An 18,361-nucleotide genomic window follows, 5' to 3' on the forward strand; every position below is an offset into this window, starting at 1 on the left:
GAGGCTTTTTTAAAAAGTGTTTTTTTTTTTTCTTTTCTTTTTTTTTTCTTTCCCCCCCCCCCCCTCAATAACGAAACAAGCAGAAGCAGGCAGACTCGCTGCATGTTGCTTCTCCATTCATGGAAAAAGATGAATTCAGAACTGTCAAGCCAGTTTCCTGTTTAAATTGCTGGGGTTTTTTGTTGCCCAGAACTGGAATTCAGATGAAGCAAGAACCAACTATTTCTCTCTGACCTTGACACATGTTTGCTTTTCTTGGCCAGCTGAAAAAATGTTAGAACAAACTTCATGGCAAGACACTAAGAATAATTAAAACCTTGCATGTAGTTTTTCAGTTGTTGGTTGCATTTCTTTAGGTAAGTGATTCAAATAATGATAAATAAAAATAATCGTTACACTCCCAGGAAATCTTCCAGCGGGTGCTAGAATTGAGGGGTGAAGAACTGTGATTTTGTGCACGTTTGATGATTGATATTTGATCATTGTGGAGACTCTCCCTGGAAAGATTTCATTGTGCTGAATGAATGAGACCAACTTTTGGCTTCAGCCTTTGTTCTGTAAGGTACTTTAAATGAGGAGCGCCTTCAGTGCTTGCCAGCTGCATTTCTTCCTTTAGGGCTTTCACCAGTGGAGAACAATAATGTGGAGATAACTTAATTATAAAATGCATAGAAGTTGTTTCACTTATTTGCTCAATAGGCCAGAGACATGGGAATATGAACCAGTGAAGCAATAAGCATTCTTCTAATAAAGAAGCGTTTACAAATGAAACGGCTTTTAAATTTGGTATTTCTGCACTGTGCTGAAGATATGTTGTGGTTTTATGCCTTGGAGTTTAGTATGTTTATGTCAAAGGGCTATCGGAGTAGTTTAAATATTTTTGGGTTGCAAATCCCTTATAAGGAAATGTAAGGTGATACAAGCTGTTCGTTCAGTTGTGCTTTCCAGTTACTTAATGTATACAGAAACATAGTTCACTTCAGCTTTGTGAAAAATATCAATCTAATAATATCAGTATGAAATGTGAGTCTTTTCTCAAAGCCCCACACTGTGCAGTTAAAACTAAGCTGGACCATAAATCGCCGTTTTTGCAGTACGAGTAGCTATAATGTAGTATCTCACAGCCTAGCAACAGCTCTGTATCGGCATAGCTCACTGCCTTAATTAGCTGCTACCGCACAGGCGTGGCAGCAAAGGGTACAAACTATTGCAAGCAAATCCCCGAATTTGCATGCGTTGTTTTCATTTACAATGTTAATGTAGATGACAAACATTATTAACGTAGGGTAATTAAAGTGCGCATCTATAACTTTCTGACATCTCTGCAGTTTGTTTTATTTTAGATTGCAGGAAGCATTATGAACTCTGAAAAAGCTGTAAAGAGAGGTTAATAAGAGTTACTGAAAACAATTTCAGATTTAAATGGGATAGCCTTTAAAATTATTGCTCTTTTCCTTAATCAGATATTTACGTATATTTCATGGTTTCTAAACTACTTTTTTGAGGGTTTATATAGGTTCTGGGTTAGGAGAAATACTTTAAAATGACTGTTGGGATGAATGTTGATGATGGATGGGTTCAACTCTTTTTAGTGATTTGAAGTTGTTATTCAGTTAAATTAGACCTTGCTGCACTGATACACATCTGGTCATTACTTTCTTTTGGCAGGATTTCCCTAACAGTTTGCCTTCATTAACAGCTACCAAGTGACTCTTAGAAAATAATTAAAATTTCATTTGACGGTATTTGTAATACGATGGCTGTGTTGTTGCTGGAAAGTGAAATCAAATGCTTGTTAGCCACAAAAACTCTACAGATGAGTTTCACTTTTTCAAACAGAGAAACTATTGGTCGTACAGTGAAAGCTGTGAAGGCTGGGGTGTGTGTGTGCAAATACACTGATAATGTCCTCTCTTTCTTCATGGTAGCATGCCATTCACTGAAGAAATCTAATGGTGTTTGGGTACTGAAGGCACTTTAAATCTTACAACATCTTTTTAAATGACATTGCTTAAGAAAACAAAATCCTTATGATTAATTATGTATGGTTTTTTTCCTTAATTTCTGCTCCTTCCCTTCGGGTGCAAGACACTTGGCTTGAGTTGGCCGCTCGAGTCCATTCGATGGATGCACAAGGAGGATGTCTCTGAAGCATCTTGTAGGCAGTTGTCGTTCACAGTAAGGCAGGCGTCCATGTTCCTGACGGCCTGCATGGTGGGAAGCTGTGACACAGAACAGAGCAGGTAGCAGAGTGGGAGGAGATGCGTGTGTTTTTAGAGCTTTTTTTTTTTTTTTTTTAAATGTCCTGGGGAGCAGCACTATTTGCCTTCCCAGCTTGAAAGTTGTGTTGTCAGCTTTTCTCAACGCTGTTGACCTCTCGCATATGTTCATAAAAAGGCAGGGAAGGGAGTCAGCTTTACCTTGGCGAGGCGTGTTCCCACCGTTCTGCCGGCGATGCTGGCTGCGTGCTGGGCGGTTGCAGCGCTGGCTGTTTTGCAGCTCACCATGAAAGATAAGGCTTGCCCTGAAATTCTGCGGTCACATAAAAGTGACTCCCCACCCTTCAACTAGAGGTGGCTGGGCTGTAAGATCTGGACGCGGGGAGGTCCTTCGGCCTTTTCTTGTAGAGCAGCAGATGGCTTGAGATTTGTTATTAATAGTCATGGGAACATAAGAGGGTCTGAACTGGGTCAGGCTGAAGGTTCGTGTGCTCCAGTATCCTCCCTCTGACAGCGCTTGGTGACAGCTGTTCGGGGAAGGAGCATGAGAAGTGGGACCAGCCTTTGGTGTTAACTCCTCCTGGGGTACTCTCTCAGTTTGACCAGTTTGCAGCTCAATGACTTCCTAAGCTAGTGGTCATGTCTGTGTCTTTTTGGTTTCTTAGCCCTGGATGGGCTTTTCTTTCATCAGTCTGTCTGTTTGCAAATGTTGAGCCTCATTTGAATCAGGTAGGTAGTGGTGAGGCACTAGGCAAATTGGGAGCTTCCTTATAATTTTGGGTGCCTTGGTTTCCAGCGGGTCTGTACCTCATAGGCTCAGGCAGGTTTTAAAAAGAAGTCTGGTGCAAAAGGAAATACTTCCAAATGTATAAGGAAGATAAACGTTAGCCTTGCACTTAAAAATGAAAACTGAAGGGCTGGTGTCTCCCTTCTCATGTGGGTGTAAGTGTGCAGTGACTCTGCTAAAGTCACTGTGGTAAGTTGGGATGGACACCTGTCTGACTCAGGTTAGAATTTGACTCACAGTTTGTAATCAAAAAAGCCTTGAGTGTGCCTAAACCTCCTGTGAGCTGGCGGTCTCTCTGCTAGCCCTGAGATTGAGAGATCCTTGTGGAATGAGAGAGCTATAAAAAACTTCTGTGATGGGGTTCCCAAAGAGCAGTTGCCTCGTGGAAGAGGTACCATGTTGCACAATGATGGGGTCCCGTGGTGGCCAAACACTGCTTCAGAGGCTGGACCAGCCTTGGTTGGTCCAGTCATCCTGAAGGCAGCATGGGGAAACATCTCGGTAGCAGCATGAGACCACCCTTTGTACCTTTGGTTTGCAGACTGCAGCATATAGAGGAACATTGTCCTCACGTGTTTGAGGGTGATAATGTGCTAGCGAGTAAGATGGTGAAACAGGTGCTAATTTGGACCTTTAGTTTCCAGCATTATTGGTGTGTCTCAGAGGGTTAGCCTGTTGACTTCTCTTTTACAGGATACCTGACAATTTAGGCCGAAACAACCCAATCCTTTCCTCTTACTTGTTTCAGTGTTAGCAGCTGCTGCAGCTGCCTTTAGTTGTACCCAAGACAGACCCGGTTTTGCAAACGACAAACCCAGTGAGACACAGTGGGGTTTGTCTGCTCCCTCAGAGCTGTCTTGGCTCACAATAGGATTATCACCCATCTATCCTACTTATATTCAGTTATGGGTTACTAGAAACATTCTGGCAGAAGATCAAGGTATTTTTATTACCATTCAAGGTTTTGCATTGTTTGTGCCACATTTGCACCACAAGGCACCTGGCAGATATAATAAAGGACTTGTGTCCTGCAGGAGAAGTAGCTGGGGCCAAGGAGTATATGGCACTGGAAATCTGTCAGCGGGTACCTTGATTTTTTTTTTTTTTTTATGGTTGTACAGGCTCATCAAAATTAAGATGATTTTTAACACTATTTTATCTTTAGCTTTCTTAATTTTGTTAAGTCTAGTCGAAAGCATTAAAGAAAATATTTTTGAACCTGGATCTCAAATGTTATGTACCCAAATCAAGTATTTTTTTTTCTAAACCCAATAAAATAGCTTGTTTTCTTTTGCCTAATTTTTTTTGGTTACATGTGAATCCCATGGAGTAAGTGGAGGCTATGTATGCTCTGTACATCTGACAGTCCACTAAATGAGTATGTGGAGGGATTATTCTGTCCCCCAGCATTAGATGTTTATAGGTAAGCTGCTGTAGCCTTCTGAGGAGTGTTTTATAGGTGAAGCAGAGGAGGAAAGGAATACCATATGTGTTTGCTTTAGTTATGGTGTTCCCACTTAAGATTTTGTCAGTGGAGAAGATAGGGTTCATTTCCCAAAGCCCCTTTTTCTGCAGTCCGGTGTTTGCAAAGCAGAAGATGTCAGCCTCTGAAAACAGAAAGTTCCTCAGCTTCGCTGTTGTTGGAAGAACCTTGAGACATGACTGAGTGTACTGTAAGAGCTCAGAAGGCAAATAAGAGAATCCACAGCTAAGTTATGTTCAAAACCTCCTTAGTCTTTGGATGTATCCATGATATTTGAGTGCTTGACCCATGAGGTTTAGTGCTCTGAGTTGGCGGTACTATAATCATCATTTTTCTTGTGCTTTCTGTTTTGGATGGTGTTCTTAAGTAACACCTTGACTTTATGTGTTAATTGAATTAATCACACGTAGGAAGTTCAGGAGGTACCTGAAAGCCTGTCAGTAGAGAAGTGCGATAGAATGAGGAATGACAACTTAGCATTTAGTAGTAAAGCTGTATTTTAAGAGTTGTGATGTTGAAAGGAGTTGTCCTACTTGCTTACAAGCCTGATAAGGAAACTTTTTTTCATAAAACCCACATTATGTTTAGAAAACATATGATTATAGATAAGGTGCTGTACTTGTGACCCCATATACAGTAGTAATAATGCTGTGTGTGTTTTTCTTTCAAGAGTGTGTGTTTTACTGTTAGTCAAGTTGTGAGGCTGTGATTTTTTAAAATTTTTTATTTGTATGGCAAGTTTTTTCTTCTGAGGAAGTCTTCTCTTCAGATTTTAAACAGTGACTTTGATAAATGTACCCATTGCCTAAGGAAGTAAATACGGGTGTGCATATCTAAACCTTTTTTAAAAAAACCCAAAATCCTCTAAAGTATCAGCAAACATTGTAGCTCACTATCGTAAACCTGCCAAAATTAGATTACATCTGCCTAAAAATGTGTTTTTGGTTGGGCATTTTCGATTAGTCTTGCTTGATATTTTTACTGAAATAAAAACCTCCTCAGCATAGATTGCTGCTTTTTATTTGTATGCTCTGAGTTTAGTGCTGCAGGTGGAATAGCCATGGAGTACTAAAGATAATATATAGTTATAAATGGTTTGTTTTGATAGTAAGAAGTGTCAAGTAACTGTAGTGCAAGCAGTCGTTTATATACAGAGCAAGTATAATACTGTGCTGTTACATCATGATTATTTAGCACTCTCTACGGTGTAAAAGTATATTAAATAGGGAGTAGGTGAGTAATAAATGGGTGAGATGCAGAAAAGTGAAAGTGATAAAAAAGATGTGTAATGAAAAATAGGAAACTGGTCTTTCTGTATGTGGCTAAGACAAACAGTGTTTGTGTGTTAGGAATAGCATCACAAAACATCCCATAATGAACCAGCCACGCCGTAATCCATGCTTATTTGTTGTGTAACAGGTTTAAGGACTTAGCAGTGTGGCTCAAATTCCGCTCTCGGAGTTAAAGAGTCACAGTTACGTTGTGCTTCTCTGGTGGAAAATCTACTCGCTTCAGCATTGCCCTGAAGAGTGAAGGAGTGTATTTGTATTTGCAGAACGGTAAAATGTGTGATATAAAGCAGCATGCATGTGCTGGAGGAAAGTGAGTTTGGAAAGATTTTTAAATCAGACATATAGTCCCAGGTGTAGAAAGAGACTAACCCCTGTAAGAATACCTCACTTAAGTGAGACTCGCCAATAGGGATCTTATACTTAGATTTGATGTTCCGAATAGCCCACTTTTTTCCAGTTGCTTGTGAATTGAAGAAATGGAGAGAGAGAAGTGTTTCCTTTGGTGGCATGTGGCACTTGAAATTTATTTGTTGTTATGCTTCTTGCTTGTTGTTCTTAATATCCTGTAAATGGATAAAATTGGTTGGAAACCTGTGTTTCAGAAGGGCAAAGAGATAAGAAGTTAGTGACATGTGATTTGTGCTTTGTTCCTTTCTTTACTGTCTGATGGTCCTTTTGGTTCACTAAGAGATGAACTCTGGGTAGGCAGAAGAGGGGATTAGTTTACTTTTGGGACTCATGGGAAAGAATCTTGGTTTCTCAACTTCTGGCTGTGCCTCTGATGAAAAGAAGGACTTTGACTCTTTGAAAAGGTGAAGCTTGACTTTATAATGATAATTTGCTCTTAGAAATTATTTGAAGTCAGAGCATTTGGCACTATATAAAAGTATATAAAAGAGCATGTATAAAAGATCTCAAGTCCCTGCCTTGAGGAATATACATACCAATTAGAACATAGCAATAATATGTACTACACATATTATGCGTTAGGGGGAAAAACCCAACAAAACCGAGTGATGGATTTCATTTTGGAAAATAGTTTTGAGTCATTTGTGGAAAATATGCTTTTAAGAATGAATGAAAAAATAATGGAAAACCAGTTCTAAATGCAGTGTTGAAACGCAAGGTTGCAAGTGGGAAACTGATACAAAAGATGCATTAGGGAGTGTGAATCACTGCCCCCACAAAAGAGTAGGGTGGAACTGTGGAGGTCCTTGAAGAAGAAGAATGGCACTTGAACCTAACGCGAGGCATTTGACCTGGGTGTTGACATCCTTTGATTTTTTGGGAGAGCACTATGCTGTTAGCAGCAGTTACTTGAATAGACCAGAGGGGAACAAATTATGAGCTTGGTGTCCGGAGATGACTCTGTAGGAGCTGAAGATAGAAAAGACTGAAGAATGGGCATCTTCTAGGGAGGAGGACAGGAGGGGCAAGGAGGAGGCACTTGAGCTCCTGCTGAAATGTCCGGGAAAACAAGGAGCCAGTGAGCGGGAACTGAAGCCGTGCAAGCGAGGGAGAGCCCAAACGGAAGAATTAGTCACGAAGGGCCCAAACAGGTTTGAGAGAGAGAGAAGGAGGCGAAGGTGCTTCTGGGAAGAAGCAGAAGCGTTGGGGAGCGCCGAGAAGGCAGGGCTGAAGAGCGAGCGGACGGAAAGGGAGGCGTGGGGAAAAGAAGTGGCCTTTAAACTGCGACGGCGGGGTGGTGATGGCCAGGGAAAGGGACCGAGCACCTGGCAGCTGCCTGCAGGTGATCCAGAAGGGACCTGACAGGCCGGCGGTGTGCACGGATAGCTGGGGCTCGGAGGCATGGCGGTGATGGAGGCGGGTGGGAGAGTGGAAGTAAGGAGGTCAGTGCTGCGGGAGCGGGGTGGCCGGGCAGGGATGTGCGCTGCGGAGGAAGGTGGAGTGACGCGAATGTAGCAGCGACGGCGTGTCGAGCGCTCTGTCGCGAGGAGCGTGTGAGAGGGGAGGGTGTTGGTGTCTATAGGGTACGTAGCTGCATCCCTCTGAAGGGAGAAGTGACGTTTACCTGTAGTATTTGGTGATGCAAACAGGTGCATGTTCTTGGTCTGTGTAATTTGCGTTTGTCTTACCGGTTGATAGATCTGTTTTGCAAGTTGTAGTTGTAGCGTATGGAAAACAAACAAACCGGCAATAGCCCTGCAGCAGAGTTTTCTTCCTTGCAGGCTTGTTTGCTTGCTATCCTGTGAGTGATGATTTCAGAGAGCTTGTTTTTGTTTTGTTTTGAAGTAGTTGCTCAGCATTTGTGTGCTGATGCTGTAGAAGAGTTTCTAAGAGGGGGTGGGTTTTGTTCCTTTGCTGTTTTTCTGCACTTAGCTCTACCTTCCTTTTCCCAAGGCCAGCAATCAGCTCAGGCATGGTTTTGGGGATGGATGTCCATCCAGGCCCTTCTTCTTCATGGTGGGTGTAACACAGAATAATCTTCTGCACTGGGGTGAACTTCTGTCTTTGGATTTCTGGAGGAACAACTTGTACGCTGTAGGTGAGGGATTGGCCCAGAGACTTAAAAGTCTTTGATTAAATAGCAAGGGGAGGGGTTGCACACGTATGTACATTCCCTGTTTATGTCAGGGGGGTATTTCTGAACAGAGTTGTCAGTGTTTATCATGTGATATCCAGAGTGTCCTGACCTGCCAAAATCTGAAGCATGCATTGTGCAGTAAGGAGAGCAAAGTTAACAGTGTTGGTAAAATGTGCCTTGAAATAATATTTATAAGCAGTGGATGGAATCTGTTTGTCTCTGTGGATGATACATTGCAGTGATGTTCCACAGAGATAGTTCAGCACTTCATACCAAAATAAGGTGGACCAACTCTGACAGCTGAAAAATTTGATTTTGGGTTTAGTGTCTCTTCTCTTGGCTAGGAGCTTTGAAATCCAGAAAAAGTCATCTTGTGCTTTGTATTCATTCGGTACACAGGACTATTGTTTAAAAAGTGTTCAAAAAAGTAAATAAATAAAAAGAGGAAAAAGTAGTTACCCTACTATGTAGGTCAACTCATGCTTTATGGTGATGTCACTTTTGTTGTACTGGCTGTATCTGTTTGTTTTTCTGTGCTGACAGTGATGGGCTAGTGCAAGATTGAGTACATTTCACAGTTGGATTTGTCACATACGTAGTGGAAGTAGCTTTTAATGATGAGAACTACAGAAAACTCTAAAACAAATTAATGGAGTAGTGAAGCAACAGCAGACATCTCATCTTTAAAACTGCTGGTGAACTTAGAAAGTTGGGAACCCCTCTTTTAAACTACTAGCAATCACCTGTCTTACCAAGTGTAAGATAAGCTCATCATCACAAATTACACTTGTGGATAAGGTGATCTTCAGGGGTGCTGTGTACCTTAGCAAAAGAAGGTGAAATGAAGGTATTTCTGAGACACTGGCTCTCCACAGCCTGGCCTTCAGCACTGTCCTCTGCTGGTTTGGGGCTGGTGTCACTGAGACAAAGCTGCGTGCGGTTTAAGCAGCGCATCGAGTGCTGAGTCTCAGCTGGTGCAGAGCGAGCTTCAGCTTGGCTGGTTTGGGATCTCTGAAGTGCAGAGTGTCTGCGCTCAGGCCTGGGCATAGTCTGCATGCTTGACATTCAGAAATGTTGCAGAGAATGGAAAAACTGCGATTGAAAGTCTTAATTACCTGCTTAAGTTCTTAAACGTTTAAGAAGGCTTCCTAAAATAGAGCTTGTCCATGTTGTTTTGTGCTTTGCAAGAGCTTCTAGTGAAATAATTTGTGTGTTTGTGTGTGTGTATATAAAAGTAACTCAACAACTGAAAATGAGGTTTTGGTGGTAAATGTTTCATGAGTTTTGTGTTGCTTTTCAGTGCTAAACAGTGCTACCTCCGAAGGTAAATTTTTAACAGAATGCTTTTATGGCTTATTGCATATGATTATCCCTCCTTCTATATCAGGGCACCGTTCCTCTCCCTTTCCCCTCTGCCCTTTCTCTCTCCCTGTGTCTCCCCCCCAGCCCTCTTTTTTTAATACAATCTTTTTACTCTCTTAAAATGGGAGTTTGAAAAGAGATAAGGAAGTATAGCCTAAAAGCTTGTTTCAGTGCCTTACAGTTCCTTTATAATACTGTGGTGGGGAAAAAGTAAGCAAACGACTTGCTGGTGTTACTTCAAAAATAATTTTTTATTACAGTAAGGCTTTAATAGTTAATCAAACAACGGTGTTGTAATTCTAAATCTGTTAACAGGTTAACGCTTGGCAACACTTGCATTTATAAGGTAATGATTTTACTGTACCAATTTGAGAAATAGAATATATTAGGTATAAGAGAAGCGAATTTATTACCTTGAATTTCTTAATTCTCCACACAGCTTATTTCATAGCAACGAACGGTAGAAATAATCTTTACCTTCCATTGACCTGCTGAACACATAGCTGTAGCTAGTAAATTTGCTTGATATTAAACATACAGCTTTTTATATTTGAGGTCTGCTATGGGCAAGCCATTACAGCGTTGTGTGTATGTACTAAAGCACTGAAGTTCGTTCCTCACTGGTGTAATTGTTAGTTGTGACAGGGAGGAATTTGGGCACTTAGGACAATGTTGCTTCGTGTAACTCTTGCTGGTGTAGGAAATCAACAGTTCAAAATATTTACTTTTAATTATGCTCATGTTTTTCTTGCATTCAGGTCTTGATGGACACAGCACAAAGGCATTCCGGTTTTAGCTAGTGGTATAGCTTCTCATTTGACACACATTGATCTCATGGCACTGTGTGCATTTATGGCAGCTGAGGAAGTGGTTTGTGCGTAGCTTGCATTGACGGGGCAGATGAAAGAGGCAGCAAGAAGGGGTGGGTGTATATGTGTGTGATGTACTGCGCTCCAGTATTTTATATCAGCTGATGATTCAGTCCTGATTCTGCTGCAGATAATGTAAAAATAATAAAACTAAGTATTTCCTTGTCATGACACTGCAAATAAAAACATACACCTTTTTTCCCCATTTTAAAATGCAAACTGAGCAGAACATAATAGCGTATTAGCAGGAAAATACCCTGCCCTTACAGTTTGAAATCAGCCCCCACGCTGCAGATTTAAAATGGCCATGTTACAACTCTGTATAAATTGGTTTGCAGTGGAAGCCCTAACAAGATCATTAAATATAAAAGCACCGTTGGATGCTGGGAAAATACTGTGCTGCGCATGTATATGTGCAGCTCCATAGACATGCATGAATAGACAACATCAATGCCTTCGATTTGAATAAGGAGGTAATATACAGTATTGAGGTGACTTTGCTTGTATTTGTAAATGAGATATTTTTGGTATGATGCTATCAGAACTGTGGATGTTTCTTCAACTTTCCTTTTTAGTACTTGAGAATATGAAGAAACTAAAGTAACTCATGTGATGGGTGTGGCCAAATAGGAAAACATTATTGTTAAATTGAAGTTAAATGGATGGCTTTTTTTGTTTGCTTTTTAAAGATTTTTTTTTTTTGAACCTGAGATCATACTTCTGTTCAGAATTAGTGACACTATTACAGCATGTCAAAATAAGAGCTTTTGACTTTCCAACATATATCATTAATGACCCTAGGAAAAAAAAAAATCACATCTGCACTAGTGCAGTTCTTGGCTTTCCTAGGGCTGATCAATAATCACATTGTGTATTCATTCCCCCAGCCCCCCACCCTGCGAGGTCAACTTTAACTACTAGCCTTTATATTTCAGGAAAAGGACATAGACTGCCTTATGCATTAATAATATTGGTCTTAGTGTTTCCTTTGGATCTAATTTACTGTTACCCATCAAAAAATCAGTAACTTTTTTTTTCTTTTTTTAAATTTAAATACTTTATCGGTAGTTTTTAAGGAGAGCTTTTCTCCTACCTTCTGGTGCTGTGTTAAGAGGTCTAGGTAGGAACTGGACTGAGGATGCTCAGGTTTGCTATGGTTTTGCTATTTAAGTGGATCCTCTCTTGATTGTATTGTAGCATGTGACAGTGACAATGGGAGAACAACAATTTCAGGGCCTTGTGTCTGGATAGAAACACAGCTGCTGCAATAAAGTCTTGTTATGGTTGACCAGTCATATTTGGACAGTTATTTCTAATTGGAAGTTCTTATTTACATTATGTTAGAAAACAGTTTGAAGAAAACTGGTAGATACTTGGATGAAGTTAGTTCATTTTCTCCTCCTTACCTTGAAAGATTAATGTTGGTTTTTTGTTTTGTCCTGCAGCCAGAATAAGTAGTTTTGAAAGAATCTTGCCTTTAAAATAAGCTTTTTTTTTTTTTTTTTTTTTAAACTATAATGTAGTGGTCTCCAGCAACTGCTGTAAAATAAAGGGTTATTGTGGGTAGTTCTGTCAGTGTTAGACATCACCACTAGTTTTAAGTCTTGTGATGGCATTTTGTGATTTCTGCATTGTTGTTTTTTTCCATGAAAGTACTAGTGATACTGGTTCCCTTTTATTCATTTCTTCATATTAGAGGGGAAATGTAGTTTGTTCATAATGGATTATTGATTGGTCTGCGAATAGCAGAAGCCCCAAGGCCTTGTCATCAATGGTACTTACTCTCCCAATAGTGAATGCATCGCTTCATGCAGCTATTCGCAACCCCAGTCTGTAGAATATAAGCCCGTAATTGTTACTCTCGTGCATCGCAGTTTTTAGGGAGAGGAACTCTTCATTGTCATTATGGGATTTTCCCCCTCAATTTGTTCAAAGAATAGTCCCTTTGTTTCGGTAGCAAGATAAAGCTTGTCCTGGATGTTAATGATATATTTCAATTCATTGCTTAGAATACTACAGTGTAACTAATAAAGTACATTTCTTTGTCTCCTAGAAGACAAAACACGCACAGTATACTAAAACACAAAGTATGTACTGAGTGGGTGACAGCTCTGTGTTTCTCAACATACTCCGCAGCAGCGCAAAAGCAAACCCCCCCCGCCCCGTGCTCCTGAACTGCTTCTTGAGGAGCCACAAACAAATCTGGGTTACAGAGGTTTTGCTGACTTTGTTTTGAGAGAGATCACCTTGCTGCAACTGCCTTCCTCCAGCTTTTTCAGCATTAGTGTTTTTATCTTTATTTCAGTGTATTCTTTCCCCTGCTAAGGGTGTGGCATCGCTTGAGGAAGGCTTGACTCTGCTTTCGCAGCCCTGGCTGCTGCTCTGGAGCCTGCTGCAAAATGTCATTAGCTCATGGAGGGAGAAAGACACAAAAACACGTGATGTATTTGGAGAAGCTCAAACTAGTATCTCGGGGTTCAGACAGAAAACTCTTCAAATGGGAAGGGCTTCCCCAGCTGCAGGGGAAGGCTGATGTAAAATAATTAAACAAAAAAGTATTGCAAAATGCTGCCAAAGGATTTTATAAAGCCTAAGTGGAAATAGACTAATAGAAATTCCTTGTTTGTTTTTCCAGGAGCTTTTTATTTTTCCTTTCCAGTCCTGTGTCAGTTTTGGCAGAATTAAACAAACTTCAGGACGTTTGTTGTCAAGATTGCCGCTTTTAATAACTGAATAAGTTTGAAAATTTGACAGTCTTCTACAACTGGCTTAGGATTTTTGGATAGGTTTTTACTGGGTTGGTTTGGATTACTCTGAGAAAACCAATTCAGAGCTCTGCTGCCTTTACCTAATGGCAGGTTTAGTCTGTAGGTTGCAGAATGCCAGGATTTCCTGCAAATTTAAGTATGGGCTTACTATTTAAAGGTACGCTTGCTCTTCTACCCTCTGGTGCAGTCTGAAGGATGCTATCAGCTCAAGGCAGTAAAGGGTCTATAGGTTAGGGACATGGTCCATAAGAGGCATTTCAGTAGGACTGGTGCCTAAATGAGGATGACAGTATTGAGCCTTTAGTCAGGGTGGTGGACCCCCATGGGATCCAGGTTTTCAGAAAAAGCCATGTCCCCTCACAACGGGAGGAGGAAGGTGCGCAGGTAGAGCGAGGCTGGCGTGTGTGGAGGATGGTGTCTCTGCAGCCTGGGGAGAAGACAAGGAGGGAGAGAAAGGTCTCTGCGGTTCAGTGAGCGTGAAGGCTGGCAAGGCAGTTGTAAAACATTCTCTGTCTTTCGTCCACTCTTTTCCTGCACTTCGCTTTCTTCTGGCCTCTTTACTCTGAACAGCAAAGTCTGGTTTGGCTCCAGGGCAACCTGAGCCTTCTCAAACCAGGAGAGAAAGCTCTCCAGGTTGCCGTTCTTTGAAAGATACAACTTTCTCAAATTCACCTAGATGTTTATGTGCTATGTCCTATCATTTAATCATCTAGAAGGAATTTCAGTACGATATTTTTTCCACAAGATCACGCCTCACAGTGTTGTGTTTTGTTTTTTTTTTTTCTTTAAAGTCATTGTTGCTTTTGGCAGAGAAACACGGTAGAGCGATTGCAGTGTACATTCAAACCTCTTGGAGATTAGAAAAGCGGTATTTCTCCAGCGCGTCTATCTTTCAGATGGGACTTGAAATACACCCAAACTGAAAGCAGTTTGTTTTAAAATATACAGTGTGCTATTTGAATAGGTCTGTGTAGCTTCTGAGATTGTATGTTCTTGTTTATCACTTACTGAAGAGTTTTCCCTTCTTGCCACTACAGCCCATGCAATATGATTTTTAAAGTCAGGTTTAATTGAAGAGAAGTTAAAAAAGAATGTATGTTGGAACAGGAACAATTTTCTTGTATGTTTTCCTCTCAGTCTGCACTGCACAGGATGTTTCTATGTAAGAAATGAATTTGCAATTACTTTTTCAATGTGGTATCTCTTGCATTATATTTTTCAATTTTCTTGTGTTGTTTATTTTCAATTTTTCTTTTATTAATTGTTTTCCAAGAGGCACAAAAGGTCCTTAAGAGGGTCTGTCTCACCCTACAGGGAGTCCTCACAGCATACCTGATCCTCTTTCAGAACATGCAGGTGGCATGAAGAGAAGAGTAATACGTACTTCAGAGTGCTCCTGTTTTATTTAAAGTGCTGTTCTCCTGTGTTTTTATGCATGCTTCCCTTCAAGACTACGTGAGGGTCTTGCAGAAGTTGTGAGGATGATGCAGCCATGCACCGGCATACCTGCCATGCTGCCGGCAAGGATGGGCTACCACAGCTTTGCTGGGGAAGCCACGGCTGATGCTGGGAAAGGGGCTGGGGCTCCCTGGTGAGAGCCCGTCACTTTGGCCAAATGTGTTTTCTCTCAAGCCAAGATTTCTGTTCGAGTTAGTTTTTAAAACCAGAGAAGTTTTGATGCTTAAATGTTTGAAATGGAGTTGATTCTGACAAATACTTGGTTTAAGCTTGTAGGAAAGCTTATATTCCCTTTGGGGGTGTGGTGGGGATAAAAAAAAGTTTATTTGTATTTATTCCCATGTGAGTCAAGGCAAAGACTCTGTGAGGCAATGGGTGCAGCAACAAGCTTTATAACTAAAATAGTTGGCTGAGCAAAGGCATTTCTTGGCACACCACCCCTCCTGTTTTTGGGTCTTTGTTCATGTTTCTCTTCCACCTTGCATTATATACCAAACCTGCCTGTAAACAGTGGTGATGTTAAGTGCCTCCGTATATTTTAAAGGGGCTGAAAATGCCTCCTGAATACTGGCCAGCAGCTGCTTATGTGAACTGCTGATCCCTAGTTCAACAAAATGAAGTGAATCTAGTTCATATGCCCCTTACAACAGGATATCAACCCCCCCTCAAGGAGTTGTATGGCATTTGGCATAGGCTGCAATGCCATTAAAACACACAAAATATTTTTAAAGACTACATATCAATTTACAGTTTACATTCACTTGCCTTTCCTTATGGCTTGCCTCTGTGCTAGTGGGGATCTCCGTGCTGTGACAGTCTGGAAGAAATCTGCACACTGGATGTGACTGCTATGGATTCTGTGTGACAAGCTGGTGCTAAGGAACTGCAGGGTGAACTTGGACTAAAGTGATGAAAGGTTACTGCTTACCACCTGAAATTACTGAGAGTTGAAACATTTTTTTAGTAGCCTTAGGGTGGCTGGAGGTGGCCACATTCCATGTGTGATGAAAGAGAATTATTTCAGAATACTTTCAAATTTGTAATTATTTCAAAATAGACGTATTTTTATCATTGCAATCAGCCAGAAAGAAACAAAAATAGCTATGGCAAAATTTTAGTCACAGCAGAAGAGTAATTGGTGTAGTTTGATTTGCCAGTTGACATCTTCCATCCCTTGTGCCATCTTTGATGTTGGAATAATTGTTTAATAATTAATGCTAAGGTGGAAATTATTAAGCCAAAATGTTATTTTCTCTTGGTAGGATTCTTTACAAGTGGTGTTTTCCTCATTTTGTAAGTTCAGTCTTCTGAATTGAAGCTTGTTTCAAAGTTATCATTTTTATTTTGTTTTTGTTGCTTCTTTCCAATGAACACTGTCTTTGCTGTTCTGCAAAGAGCCCCTCTGAAAGAGTTACTCCTAAGTGGCGCTCAAATGATTTGAGGAGGGAGTTCTAAGTTGCTTGTATATGTTTGTGTCAGTTGATTTACCAAAGCCTAAGAGAGACCTCCACATACCTTTACACTGTGTAAAGCAAACTCAGATTGGGTGAACACCCTTCCTCCCCCTGGAACTTCTGTCTGTGGAAAATCAGACTTTCAATTTGGTGAGTCTTAAATGTGTATGAATTCAAATAATTCAAATCTAGGAGTACGTTATTTCAACTTTTAAAGTTATAAATTACAGTGCATTGGCCAAGCTAAAGTAATGAAGTTGAAACAATTTTCTCAGAATATTTTGGTGAAGATGATAACACTTCCATTAAGTATTTTAGACTAATGAAATAATTTGGTAATTTTTTAACTCTGACTTTTCCCCCCCTCAGGCCTAATTTAACACAGGGCTAGGGGGATCTCCTGTGAGTGGCTAAGCCCTGTTAGAAGTAGTGCTTTCTTCATATCCTCATTTTCATAACTAAGTTTCATTAATGAAAATGTTATAAATAATTCAATTGAAATATGTCAAGACTAAGCACAAGGAAGCTGTGGCCATGTAAACAGAGGGACTCTGAAGCTTTGGATTTATATGCGCCTGAACTGCTACAGACAGCATTCTTGTCCAAGTTTGGCTGTTAAAGCTCTTTTGAACTTTCAGGCAGGAAACACTGTAGAAAGTTGAGTTAAAATGGGACCTACATTAAAAAAAAAAAAAAAAAAGTCGCTAGTCTAAAAGTCAGCCTACCAATAGGCAGTGTTGTCACTGGTATAAACTGTAGAAAATGCAGGATGTAGAAAACATTGTATAAAATACCTGGAAAAATCTGTCCCAAAGCTTGCTATCCTTTTTTTCTACAATAGTGGAGAACATTTCAGAAGAAGCTGTTGCTTGTTCAAGTATGCTATCATGTTAAATGCAAGAAGTACCCGGGTGTTTTTTTTTATGATTTAATGAGTTTTAGGTTAAGTCTTTGATTATAAGGCAATATGGGTTGTTACTTGGCAGATTTAGATTATGGGTCAAATAAATGAGATGTTACTCTGAAGTGTTTCATCCATCAATATGCAGTGGAAACTGCATTTGTATTTGTTGTTTGGCATGTTCGTACCTTCTGGTACAGCCACAACTTCAAGTGGCTGCCATTCTTTACATACCCAGGGATTTTCTTCTGAGGCTGCCCCTCAGTTTGGTTTTAAATGGCTAATTTTAGAAATTAATTTAGATACTCTTGTCTGTAAACTTCCTGCTCTTCTGAAGTTTGTGATCTGATGTGATTTTTTTCTTTTTTTTTTTGTCATAATAAATTAGTCATAATATAAAAATGCTTCATTCAAGAAATGAAATTGCATTTATAGCGCGTCTCTTAGATATTACTGTCAGCTCTCTGAGGAAAAGGTAGTTTGGGTAGATGCTGTGGATAACTCTTGACAGGCTGAATGGATACTAAATATGCAGAAAATCAAACCCAGAAATGAACGATCTTGTAGCAAATAAGTAGGCTAGATTAACTTAAACATAATGAAGTTATTCTATAGTGTGTAACTGAGATGAGCGTTGCATCAGTTTTACCTTGCTTTTTGCTAGGCTCATGCTGGTGATGTGGTTAGACTATTGATTTATTTACATATTGAAGAGACTCAGAGGTGAATACAATGAGAAATCTTAAAATTTGCAACTGTAGATCTGTAGCTCTTTATTTAGTGAGTCATACATGTCAAGTGATGGATGTGTGACTATATAGTCTTGTTATTGCTCTGCATATTTTTAGCTAAATTTTAAGAAGCTGATGTTTTCTTAATGTAGTAATAGATTGGTTCTCTTTATTAGAGAATACAGTATGCTTTGATCTTAGTCGTGGTGTTTGTAGTACTTAATGAGGTAGGAAGAGGGAAGATTTTTGTTTTACAGTGTGGTAATTGGAAAAGAAACAATCTATGGAGATCTTAACCATTGGGTTTTGCTGTATACAAGGTGGAGAACTGCTGGTGTGTTGCATCTTGCATTGCTGGGGCAGCTATTGATCCTTGTATTTAGTCATGACAAGATACAAAAGCTTTTAAACTTTTATTAGTCTGTTTTGTTAATCAAAGTCATCTCTTGTTTTGTTTGTTTGTTTATGGTTAATATTCTGTTTCATTGAGGT

General features: G+C 40.1%; 1 protein-coding gene across 1 annotated transcript in view; it reads left to right on the forward strand.

The window, feature by feature from the left end:
* ZNF516 (zinc finger protein 516) overlaps positions 1–18,361 on the forward strand; it is a 102,751-nt gene that overhangs the window by 24,763 nt on the left and 59,627 nt on the right. The gene's annotated exons all lie outside the window — the stretch shown is intronic.

This window comes from Haliaeetus albicilla, chromosome 3, assembly GCF_947461875.1.
Source record: "Haliaeetus albicilla chromosome 3, bHalAlb1.1, whole genome shotgun sequence".
Lineage (NCBI taxonomy): Eukaryota > Metazoa > Chordata > Aves > Accipitriformes > Accipitridae > Haliaeetus > Haliaeetus albicilla.